Consider the following 12,887-nt stretch of genomic DNA (forward strand, 5'->3'; position numbering starts at 1 on the left):
CCTTTTCGGCCACCAACCCACCTCCTCCCTCTCTCCAGAGCTTCCCGCGGCAAGGTCCCTGCTGGGCTCAGCCCAGGCCCCCCGGCACCGGTAGGAGCCTTGCACCTGCCCTTGGCCCTCCGCACCTTGCATGGCACCAAGACCCCCAGGCCACAGGGAGGCCCCATTTCTCTCTGCCGCTGGCCCAGTGACCCTGGAGTCCCACTGCAGGTCAGGTGTGCCCTGACCTCTGAGGAAGCTAAGTGCCCTGCTCCCAGCCAGGCCATCCCTTCTGCTCAGCCCCAGGGCCCTGCTCACTACCCTTTCCCTCACCTGCACCACAGGCTCTGGCCAACTCTGCCCAGGTCCTGAAGGGATCCCTCTGGCTCCCCTGTGCTGGTACACTGCCCTGCACCACCTCCACTCAGCTTCATTGTGCTGGTGGCCCTGGCTCCTGGCAGCCCGTCTTGTTCCTTCTGGAGCACCAACCTCAGGTCCACTGGGGTCAGCCCTGGTCTCATCACACGTTCCCCCTGCATCCAGACCTGCCCCTGCCTGTGAGCTGAGCCCTGAGCCCTGGAATGCCTTCTCTTCTCCATCCCAGCTCACCCTGGCCAACTGCTCAGAGGGATGGGCTCACACCCGCTTCCCTGCACCAGGAGGCTGCACTGTGCTTTCACCAACCCTCAGCTGTCGGCTGCCAGCAACTGCCTAGATCCTGCCAACGTGTAGAAGCTGAGTGCTGCCTCCCACCGGCCTGCTCACCTGTGGCTGCTGTGCCCTGAGCTCTAGTGCCTGTTCCCTGCTTGTCCTGCCTCCCACCCACCCTGCTCACCTGCAGCGGGTCTGCCCTGGTCCCCAGAGCTCCAGGAGCTGCCGCCTCCTCCTCCTGCCCGTGACCTGCCCCTGTTCACCTGCGGCTGCTCTGCCCTGGTCCTCTGAGCTCCAGTGCCTGCCCCTTGCTTCTCCTGCTTCCCACCAGCCGCTGCTCACATGTGGGTGATCTGCCTTGGCTCTCTGAGCTCCAGGGGCTGCCCACTGCTGGTCCTGCCTCCCACCAGCCCCTGCTCACCTGCAGCTGCTCTGCCCCGGTCCCCTGAGCTCCAGGAGCTGCCCCCTGCTGCCCACCTCCCCCTGAGCCCTGCTCCTCTGTGACTGCTCTGCCCTGGTCCTCTGAGCTCCACGGGCTGGCCCTTGCGCGTCCTGCCTCCCACCAGCCCCTGCTCACCTTCAGATGCCCTTCCCTCATTCCCTGAGCTCTAGAAGCCGTCCCCTGCTCCCCCTGTCTCCTACCTGCCTTGCTCACCTGAGGCTGTTCTGCCCTGATTCCCTGAGCTCCAGAGGCTACCCCCTGCGCGTCCTGCCTCCCAGGACCCCCTGCTCACTTGCGGCTGCTCTGCCTTCGTTCCCAGAGCTCTGGGAGCTGCCTCTGCTTGCTCATCTCCCACTGAGCCCTTCTCACCTGCGAGGCTGTGCCCTGGCTCTATGAGCTCCAGGGGCTTCCCCCTGCTCATGCTGCCCCTCACTGGCCCCTTCTCACCTGTGGCTGCTCTGTCCTCGTCCCCTGAGCTCCAGGAGCTGCCCCCTGCTCCTCCTGTCTCTCCCCGTGCCTTGCTCACCTGAGGCTGTTCTGCCCTGGTTCCTTGAGCTCCACGGGCTACCCCCTGCGCGTCCTGCCTCCCCCCTGCCCCTGCTCACCTGGGGCTGCTCTGCCCTGGTTCCCAGAGCTCCCGGAGCTGCCCCTGCTTGCTCACCTCCCACTGAGCCCTTCTCACCTGTGGCTGCTCTGCCCTGGTTCCCAGAGCTCCCGGAGCTGCCCCTGCTTGCTCACCTCCCACTGAGCCCTTCTCACCTGCGACGGCTCTGCCCTGGCTCTAAGAGCTCCAGGAGCTGCTCCCTGCTCATCCTGCCCCTCACCAGCCCCTGCTCACCTGCGGCTGCTCGGTCCCGGTCCCCTGAGCTCCAGGAGCTGCCCCCTGCTCATCCTGTCCCCCCACCGGCCCCTGTTCACCTTCAGATGCTCTGTCTTGGTCCCCTGAGCTCCAGGAGCTGCCCCTTGCTCCTCCTGCCCCCACCTGCCCTGTGCACCTGCGGCTGCTCCGTCCTGGTCCCCTGAGCTCCAAAGTCTGCCCCCTGCTCATTCTACCCTCCCTCAACCTGGGGCAGCAACATCACTCAGACCACTGTTGCCCCCTGCCTGTCCTGGCACCCTGTGTCCAGGTTTGGGCTCTGTTTTCTGGCCTCATTTTTGTTTTTGTGGCACTTGGCTTGTTCCCTTCGCTGTGGAGCACCCCTGTGTCCAGTCAGGTCTCCCCAGCAGAGCCCCTTGCTCTTGCCCATGTCCCCCTCCTGGATGAGCTCCTGGATCCTCCCGTCCCGGCACTGCTCCTGCTCTGGAAGCCTCTCCTGAACCTCAGCTCCTCAGTGGCCTCTGCTCTGCTGGGTCAGCTGTCGGAACCCATAGAGCCTCAGCCCCTTCCCTCGCCCCAGGCCTGCTGTGCTCTGGGCCTTTCTGGGCCCCCCTGGGCTCTTCCCTCGTCCCGCCCATGCACTCAGCACAGCTCTCCCCTCCTCTCCGCTGCTGACCACAGCCCTGCTCCCCGCCAGCAGGTGCCCCAGCCCCGTCAACTGGCTCTGAGCCCAGCCCCTGTCCGTCCCCTGTCCCTGCCTCTGGCTCTGGGATCCTTCACTTCTCCCCTCCCGTCCTGCTGCCACATCACCCTCCCTGCTCTGCTCCCGGCTCACCTGCTGTCCTTGGTCCTGGCTGAGAAGAGGGCCCCACGGCCAGCACTGCTGACCCTGCCCTGGGCTCTGGTGATGCTGCTGGCCTGGACAACCCCTCCCTGGGGCCTCTCCTCCTCCCTCGCTCTGCTGCCTCCTCAGCTCAAGTCGGTCCTGGCCATCCTAGCATCGCCCCACGGCCGGCTCTGCCGCATCTCATCATGTTCCTCGTGATCCCAGCCCGGTGGTCCTGGAGGCCTCCGTCAGCCTCTAGTGCGTCCTGCCCTGTTGGCTGGGAAGCACCTGCCCGCGGGCCCCGTCATTTGGCACTAGGTGGACATCGGTGCCTGAAACCTGCCCACCTCCCCCATGCTGGCTCCGCTTGGGCCTCCATGTGGGGCCGGCCTCGCTCCAGCGTCTCCCCAGCCTCTTGCAGCCTGTTCGGCAGCTCAGGTCCAGGAGACCCACGGCTGCCCCCAGGCTCTGTCCTTCTCCTCCCAAGCCTGTGCTCCTGCCCTGTGCTGACCCCGCTCATCGAGGTGGGGGTCCCAGCCCTTGCTGCTCTGTCGCGGTTCATGTGGGCGGCCCCGTACCCACTGTCAGCCGCTATTTGTCTTCCTAGGAAATCACAGCTCAGGTCCCAGGTCCCCAGAGGTGGGAACTCCACCCCTGCACCCTGCAAAGACTAAGAACAGGATTGAAACCGGGGGCACTGCTTATTTCCTGAAGTTCCCTTTTCTTCTGGTGGTTTGTGTGTCAGAGGGCGAGGGGGAGTCCAGACACAGCCGAGGCTGCCTCCTGGGTGTGTGGGGACGGGGGTGGTGGGTGCCCCTATACTCACGGGAGAAGGTGGCGAGACTGGACCTTGTGCGCTGCTCTTTTCTCTGTCCCTGATTCCCTGGGGCTGGACTGAGACTGGCAAGGATCATGCCCATTCCGCCCATGGTCTCAGCCTCTCAATACCTGGGCCTGTCACCTGAGCCTTCTGGCCCCCACTGGGCCCTGGTGGCTGCTTTTGCCTGGGCGTCTCTCCAGGTGGCCCTCACTCATGGTGCAGGGAGGGGAGTGTCAGCCCATCCCGCTGAGCAGCTGGCAAGGGTGAGCTGGGATGGAGAAGGGAAGGCGCTCCAGGGCTCAGAGCTGAGCTCACAGGCAGGGACGGGTCGGGCTGCAGGGGAAACGTGTGCTTGAGACCAGGAGGGTCCCAGGGCTGGTGTGAGTGGACCCTGGGCAGGAAGGCCCCTGAGGCTGGCGCTCCAGAAGGAACAAGATGGACTGCCAGGAACCAGGGCCACCAGCTCTGCTCCTAGGGACCAAGGGGACATGGGACAGGTGGATGAACACACTGAAGCTGAGTGGAGGTGGTGCAGGGCAGTGTACCAGCAGAGGGGAGTCAGAGGGGCCCATTCAGGGCCTGGGCAGAGTCAGCCAGAGCCTTTGGTGCAGGTGAGGGGAAGGGGTAGTGAACAGGGCCCTGGGACTGAGCAGAGGGGATGGCCTGGCTAGGGGCAGGGCACTCAGCTTCCTCAGAGGCCAGGGGCACACCCGAGTTGCAGTGGGACTCCAGGGCCACTGGGCCAGCAGTAGAGAGAGAAATGGGGTCTCCCTGGTGCTGGGGGTGCTGGCATCATGTGAGGTGGGGAGGGCCAAGGGCAAGTGCAAGGGTCCCATCTGTGCTGGGGGAGCCTGGACTGAGTTCAGCAGGGACCTTGCCAGGCGGAAGCTCTGGAGGGAGGGAGGAGCTGGACAAGGACTGATGTGGAGGTAGGAGGTAGGAGGGGACAGGATGAAGGCAGAGGGACTGGGCAGACCAAAAGCCTGAGGAGGTGTCGCACAGGAAGTGTCCAGAATGGAGAGGGAAGCTTCCAGAATGGAACAGGAAGCATCCAGAATGGAACAGGAAGCATCCAGTATGGAACAGGAAGTATCCAGAATGGAATAGGCAGAATGCAGAATGGACATTTCGAGGGGAAATCATATCCCTCCTCCTAAATGTGCTCTCCACAAGGATCCGTCCCTCCCTTGTGTCCCTGCTGGATCCCCGAGCTGGCACCAGCCCTGCCCTCAGAGAGAATGTCTAGGAGGCAGGTGGAGGTGCATGTGTAGGTCCCTGGGGAAATCCATCCTCCGGCTGTGGGCTCCCAGTTGGCTCCCAGCCTCCGGCTCTGGCTTCACCCCATGGAGCTCATTATGGGCTCAACCTCCCAGACTGGGGGAGGACGGAGTGAGGAGCCCCACACTGCCCATGGCACACCCAGGGGGCCAGGAAGACTGTGCTGGGCTGGGACAGGGAATTCTCGTGCAGCCTGTGGGGCTGGTGGCTCAGGACAACACCTGTATCTGTTAGCTGCGGCCCTGGCAACATGGCACCCCAGACTGCGTGGCTTAAGCAACAGAAGTTTATGCTGTCCTGCTTCTGGAGGCCGGGCATCTGGGATGGAGGCCTCGGTGAGGCTGACTCCTCTGTGTCACCGAAGACTCTGTCCCAGGCTCTCTCCTGGCTGCTGGGCGTTGCCGGCCGTCTCTGCTGCTCCTGGCTTGTGGAAGTAGTGCCATCTTCACAGGGCGTTCTCCCACGTGCTGTCTGTGCCCAGATTCCCCCTTTTGATGGGGACAGCAGTCATATCAGATCAGAGGCTCGCCCTACTCCAGGGTGACCTCATCTGAACTTGATTGCACCTGCAAAGACTCTGTTTCCAAACAAGGTCACATTCTGAGGTCCTGGGGGTTAGGACTTCAACACGTGAATTTATAGGGGACACATTTTAACCCGTGAGAGTTTGCCCTCCGCTCCCCCATGATCACATCCTTCTCACACGCAAAATCCCTGCATCCCATAGCAACACCTCCAAGATGGCTAACCCCTTCCAGCACCAACTCTTAGTCCACAGTCTCGGCTAAACATCACCTGCATCAAATGTGGTAGAAACCCAGGGTGAGATGAGGAGAGGAACCACGCAGGGGTGGCGAGCCTCCTGTCCCCTCCAGTCCCGGTGACTCTGTGTGCACTGTGTGGGTGTGGCTGGGGCTCCACTTGCCCCCCCGCCCCCATCTACCTGCTCATTTTCCCCAGGCTGTGGGCATTTGGGGCAGGGGCCTCAGTGTCTGGTCAGCTCTCTCCCGGTTCTATCCAATGCCCCAGGCTGTGCTGGGCTGCAGGTGCTGGGCAGGGTGGGCCCCCAGGAAGGGGAACAGGGTCACCTGCTGCTCGCATAAGCCCAGGTCCAGTCCCAGCTGGGGCTCCATCTCTGGCCTCTGCCAATCTTGAGATCCCCCAGTCCTCTGTGTCTCCCTCCTGGGGCCTACCAGGCCTGCTCAGCTCCGAGTCCCATGTCCGTTCTCGCCCTGCTCTGCTTTTCCTTGAGGTGGTGGCCCTGCCCTGGCCTCCAGAAATTGCTCTTGCCTCCACCCCTTCCTGTTTGAGGGACCGGGCTGTTCCTCTCCTGCCTGGCGTGTTCCCACGTAGGCGCAACAGGCACAGTGCCCCAGCCCCTCCTGCCCTCTTCTGGCCTTCATGCCCAGCCATGCTGGCAGTCTCCCCTAGTGGCCTGGGCCTTCACCAGGGCCTGGCTCTGTGTCCAGCTTCCTCTCCCGTGGCCCCACAGTGCTGCCCCTTTCCCTCAGTGACAGGGGTTAGACTGCATGAGAACGGGCTGTGTCTCAGCTGTACACACCTGTGTGTGTGTGTGTGTGTATGTGTGTGTGCTGGGGTATGTGCAGGTATGCTTGTTCGGGCAGGGGGAGAGTCTGCCCTCCTGCCCCAGGCCTGGAATGGCCCTACCAGGGTGGGTGGGGGCAGCGTGTGTGAGGACAGTGCAGCTTTGACGTCTGTGTGTGGCTGGTGGGGGCAGGAGGACATGATTCAGCACCAGTCTCGGGCTCCACATCTCCATCAAGCTGCTCCCGAATGGCTGCACTCCTGAGGTTGCCGAGCGGCCCAGGGCTGTCTATGCTGGGGGTCAGGGGGCTGTTGGGATGCTGGAGGCAAGCGCTGGTACGGGTGGGGGCTGGCTGGCCAGGCAGTGTGGCCAGGGGGGCCTCAAGCCGGGGCAGTGAACCACCCCCCAACTTTTTTAAGTTTTAAACATCGTATTTATTCAAGTGTAGTTTGCATTCAGTATAATGCATCCTGTTACACATGAGTTTCAACAAATGCAGAGTCTTGCAACCACCACCGTAATCCAGACGAACAGTTGTAACAAGAAGAGTCTCTCCCCTTTGCAATCAACGCCTCCCTGATTGCCAGGAATCCATTGATCTACTTTCTGTCAGAAGACTCTGACTTCATCATTAGAATGATCTATTATGGAAAGTGTTATAAGCATCCCAAACACACAAAACCAAGTTTTAAAACGTGATATGTTAAAAGTTTTCTTTAATGTACAAACAAAATGAAGGTACCTTCCCATTTTACTACAGACATGCAGATATTTTTCTTGGTGCATAGAGATAAGGCAGATTAGAATAAAGATGTTCTAAAACTGACCTCCGGAAGAACTAGTCTTAGTCATTTCTTTGCAGAGTATGTGAATCAAGATTAGGGTTTGGTCTTTGGTGTCTGCACCGTGTCAAGGATCAGATAGAAAATACAAATGGAGGGGCCCCTTTCTGAGGCCAGGCCCCACTGTCAGGGCATGTGTGGTGACCAGGGGCCAACACCAGCTGAGGCTAACGGGCTGCTCTGAGGAGGGCAGGTTTGCAGCTGCCTCTTGGACCCTTTGTTCAGGGACAGGACATGTGTGGCTGGGCAGCAGCCTTCAGACCCCCCGCAGGCTGGTGCCCGGTGCCCACAGCCCTCTGTGGGGTTGTCAGGCCCCTGCACCCATGGTGGGGTGCTGGGCTCCAGAGTTCCCTGGGACCAGCTGACCTCTTGTCCTTGGTTTTGGCCCGAATGCAAGTCCCTGGTCTCCTCCGAGTAACTTCCTTTCCCCAGGGCTGTCCAGGCCCCACTGCCGCCTGCTCCTTCCCAGGCCTCCTGCAAGTCCCGGTGCTGACACTTCTTTGTCCACCTAGTTTAAACTGTGGCCGCCGCCTCCAGCTCTGTGTCTGCCTCCCAGTGAGGGAGCTGTGGTTGACGATCTCATGAGTGTCTGCCCTTCTGAAAGGTACAGTGTGGAGTCTCGTCGGTCTCACTTAAATGCCTAAGCACCTCTTCAGAAACCAGGGAGTCATCTGGGTTTCTCCATCTTTTCTCTAACCCTGTCTTCTAAAGTTTTTCGTGGCAATTTCCTGGAAATTCGCAAGACAGGATTTTTTGGTTGCCAACTTCCGATTAGCTTTAAACTTGCCACGATCTCCCAGGTCATCCCGTCTATTGATGATGCTCATTACATTCTTCCTGATTTCCATGTGGTCAAATTCAATAGTTATTTACCCCAGGCTTGTATTTTGGAGGCTAGAGAACTCTGTTACCAGCTACATCCGTGCTGTGGCTGCTGTAACAAAATATCACAAATGTGGCTTAAAACAAGAAAAATTAATGTCTTCAGAGTTCTGGAAGTCAGGAGTCTGAGATCAAGTGTTAGAGACCAAGGTGTTGGTGGCTGTCTCTCTCTGAGTGCTCCAGGAGAGGACCCTCCGCCTCTTTCAGCTTCCTGTGGTGAAATGTGTTGGGCATGTGTCCCTCCAAATTTCATGTGGAGATGTGATGCCCAGTGTTGGAGGTGGGGCCTGGTGGGAGGTGATTAGATCACAGGGCTGGACCCCTCATGAATGGTTTAGCACTATCCCCCAGGTGATGAATGAGTTCTCCCTCAGTTAGTCCATGCGGCAGCTGGTTGTTTAAAAGTCTAGGACATGCCACTTCTCTTCTCTTGCTCCCTCTTACCATGTGACATTGCCTGCTTCCCCTTCGCCTTTTGCTGTGATTGCAATCTCCCTGAGGCCTCACCAGAAGCAGATGCTGGGGCCATGTTTCTGGAATGGCCTGCAGAACTGTGAGCTAATTAAACCTCCCTTCCTTCCTTCTCTTCTCCCTTTCCTGCCCTTCCCTTCTGCCCTGTGCTTCCCTTCTGCCCTGCACTTCTGCCCTCCCCCACCCTGCCCCACCCTCCCCTGCCCTTCCCTTCTTCTGGTCTTTTCAAGAGAAGTTCTCACTATGTTGCCCAGGCTGGTCTCAAACTTCTGAGCTCAAGTGATCCTCCTGCTTTGGCCTCCCAGAATGATGGGATTACAGGTATGAGCCACAGTGCCTGGTGCAAACCTCTTTTCTTTATAAATTACCAGCCTCACGTATTATTATTATTTTTCTTCTAGTAACACAAACTAACACAGAAAATTGGTATGAGGAGTGGAACATTGCTATAAAGATTCCTGAAAATGTGGAAGCAGCTTTGGAATTAGGTAACAGGCAGAGAGGTTAGAAGAATTTGGAGGACTCAGAAGACAGGAAGATGAGGAAAGTTTGGAATTTCTTAGAGACTGATTAAATGGCTGTCACCAAAATGCTCATAGACATATGGACTGCGAAAGCCAGGCTGATGAAATCTCGGATGGAAATGAGGAACTTATTGGCAACTGGGGTAAAGGTCACCCTTGTTAAATCCTAAGAAACAACTTGGCTGCATCGTGTTCATGCCCTAGGGATCTGTGGAAGTTTGACCTTAAGAGCGATGACTTAGGGCATCTGGTGGAAGACATTTCTAAGCAGACATTTCTAAGATGTGACCTGGTTGCTTCTAATAGTCTATAACATAGGGAAGCAAAGAAATGACTTAAAGTTAGAACTTATATTTAAAAGGTGTAAATGAAAAAATGAAATGCGAATCCAAGGGGATTCCAAAGAAACCTGAAAAGCCAGTTCAGGCCATGATAGGAAGGGGAGGGGTTGGAGGTACCTCACTATAACCTCCCCCTTTTGGAGTTTAGGCTCAGCTGACCAGTATTAACATTAAAACAAGGAGCTTAAGACTGACAAAGCAGACTCTCTGTAGCAATAAGATATCAAATTCCAACCTGACTCTGGTATAGCATCACATGACAGGTGGCAGGCATGGAAGGAAATTAAAGTATTTTATCCCAGAATCTATTTCTCTGACACATTTTGGAATGGCCCTGCAAAGCTGTCTCTTGTGGAGGAAATTTATATTCTGTAGAGAATCTTCTTCCCTTTCCAGGTCTCTTCCTGATTCAGGAGAGATTTATGTGAGTCTGGCACCTTTTAGGGTCATCTGATAAGAGACATTTGCCATCTCTTCTTTCTGAAACCTGGAGGCTTCATCTACATAAGAAGAACCTTGGCTTCCACAATCCCCTTTATCTTAAGCATTACTTTTTGCTGACTTCAACTTTTTAGGTAATTTAACTTTTTCAGCCAATTTCCAATCAGAAAATCTTCAAATCCACCTGTGATTTGCAATGCCCCACTTTGAACTGTTCTGCCATTCCAAAGCAAACCAATGTATACTTTACATGTTTTGATTGACGTGTTATGTCTCCCTAAAACATAAACCAAGCTGTAACCCAACCACCTTGCACACATGTTCTCAGGACACTTTGAGGCTGTGCCACAGTTCATGGCTCTCACATTTGGCTCAGAATCCATGTCTTCAAGTGTTTTATAGAGTTTGGCTTTTTTCATCAACAAAGGGAAGCAGAGCATAAACAATTTGGAAAATTCACAGTCTGGCCATGTGTTAGAAAAGAAAAGGTATTTTCAGGAGAGAAATATAAGCAGGCTGTGGAGCAGTCACTTGCTAGAGAGATTGGCATAACTAAAAGGGAGCTAAGTGCTCATATCCAGAACAAAGGGAAAAAGGCCTTGAAGGCATTTTTGGAAATCTCTGAGGCAGTCTTTCCCATCACAGGCCCAGAGGCCAAGGAGGAAAGAATGGTTTTGTGGGCCATGCCCATGGCCACTGCTTCCTGTTCAGCCTTGGGACACTGTTTTCCACATCCTGGCTGCTCTGACTCCAGCCTTGGCTCAGATGGCCCCAAGAATATCTCAGCTTGCTTCTTTGGAGAGTACAAGCCACTATAAGCCTTGGTGACTTCTACCTGGTGTTAAGCCTGTAGGGCCCAAGAATGCAAGAGTGAAGGAGGTTTGGCATCTTCCCTCTAGATTTGAAAAATGTATGAGAAAGCCTAGGTGCCCAGACAGAAGCTGACTGCCAGCATGGAGCCCTCACAGAGAACCTCTACTAGAGCAGTGCCAAAGGGAATGTGGGGATGAACCCCCATATAATGTCCCCACCAGGGCACTGCCTAGTGGAGCTGTGGGAAGGGGGCCACTGTCCTCCAGACCCCAGAATGGTAGATCCACTGGCAGCTTGCACCCTGAATCTGGAAAAGCCACAGGCACTCAACTTTATCCTGTGAGAGAAGCCACAGGGGCTACATCCTCCAAAGCCACACGGATAGAGGTGTCCAAGGCCTTGGGAGCCCACCTCCTGCACCACTGTGACCTGGATATGGGCCATGATGTCAAAGGAGATTACCCTGGAGTTTTAAGATTTAATGACTGCCCTGCCAGATGTCTGACCTGTATGGGGCATATAGATCCTTTCTTTTTGCCAACTTCTCCCTTTTGGAATGGGCATGTTTACCCCAATGTCTGCACTCTCATTGTATTTTTGGAGTCAATAATTTGTCTTTGATTTCATAGACTGATAGGTGGAAGGGAGTCATCTTCAGATGAGACGTGGATCTTGGGAATTTTGGGTTGATTCTGGAATGAGGTAAGGCTTTGGGGGACTGTTGAGAAGGCATGATTTTATTTTGCAAGGTGAGAAGGACATGAGATTTGGGGGGCCAGGGGTGGAAGGATATGATTTATATATTTGTCCCCTCAAAATCTCATGTTGAAATATGATTCCCAGTATTGGAGGTGGGGCCTGGTAGGAGGTGATTAGATCATGAGGGCAGATCCCTCATGTATGATTTCGCATCATCCCCTTGATGATGAGGGAGTTCTCCCCCAGTGAGCTTACACACAATCTAGTTGTTTAAGTCTGGGACCCCCCTCAGCCTCTTGCTGCCATTCTTGCCATGTGACATACCTGCTCTTCTGCTATGATTGCAAGTTTTCTGAAGTCCTCACCAGAAGCAGATGTGGTGTCAGGCTTCCTATACAGCCTGCAGAACTGTGAGCCAATTCAACCTCTTTCCCATATACGTTACCCTTATACATTACCTCTGGACTCTAGTTTCACATGTTTTGGAATGCTTCACCTTGTCCAGCAGGATGAGTCTCTTTTCATTTTTTAGTATTTTTCTCTCTCTTCTTTGGATTGGATTAAAAAGAATTGACATATTCTATTAATGCATCTTTAAGTTTTCAGTTCCTTCTCATGTCTGCAGCAATCTGTTATTAAACTTGAGTAATGTTTTTCTCTTTCTTTTCTTTTTTAATAAAATAGAGATGGAGTTTCACCATGTTGCCCAGGCTAGTCTCAACCTCCTGGGATCAAGTGATGATTCCTTTTTGGCCTCCCAAAGTGTGAGGATTACAGGCATGAGCCACTGTGCCTGGCCAAATGATGTTTTTCATTTCAGAATCATACTTTCAGTTGTAGAATTTTCATTCGGTTCTTGTAAATATTTTCAGTTTCTTATAGAGATTCCCCATCTAATCTCTCATTACAATCATATTTTCCTTTATGTCTTTGAACATATTTAACATAAATTCTTTAAAGTCCTTGTCTAATAACTGAGTCTGCATCTAGGTCATCTTGGAGTTTATCTCCATTGACTTCTTTTTCTTTTGACTATGGATCACCTTTTCGTATTTCTTTGCATACATGGTAATTTTGAATGAGCGCCCAATGTTGTTGATAACATGTGGTACTGACGTTGGGTTTTTCATTCTTCCTTAGCAGAGCATTGATTGTGTTTTTCAATGTTAGGAAGCAGTTAGCTTGAGTTGACTCAAACTCCTAAGTCTGTCTGCCCAGCAGTTGGCAGTAGCTGGAATCTCAGTTCTCTTAACCTTACAAGTGTTGCTTTCTGCTGGGCCCTTTGGAGTTTTCCTTACCCATGCACACCTAAGGGATCAGCCAGAGGTTTCCGTGGAGTTTACCTGCAGATTGTGGGGTTTCCCTTCGGTGACCTTCTCCTTTATGGACATCTTCTCTTCATTTCCAGCTGCTCTGAAAATGCAGCCCTGCATCCCACTCCTCACCAGGAGGGCTGCAGTTTTCTGCTTGAACTCTAGCTGCACCTGTTACATGTGCTGGGTGTGACTTCAGACA

The 12,887-nt window shown here is 54.8% G+C and overlaps 1 gene segment (V, D, J or C); it reads right to left on the reverse strand.

Annotated features, from left to right (window-relative positions):
* Nucleotides 1-12,887, reverse strand: part of LOC103229879 (immunoglobulin heavy constant alpha 2-like) — a 229,682-nt gene that overhangs the window by 71,217 nt on the left and 145,578 nt on the right.

Source organism: Chlorocebus sabaeus, chromosome 24, assembly GCF_047675955.1.
Source record: "Chlorocebus sabaeus isolate Y175 chromosome 24, mChlSab1.0.hap1, whole genome shotgun sequence".
Taxonomy (NCBI): Eukaryota; Metazoa; Chordata; class Mammalia; order Primates; family Cercopithecidae; genus Chlorocebus; species Chlorocebus sabaeus.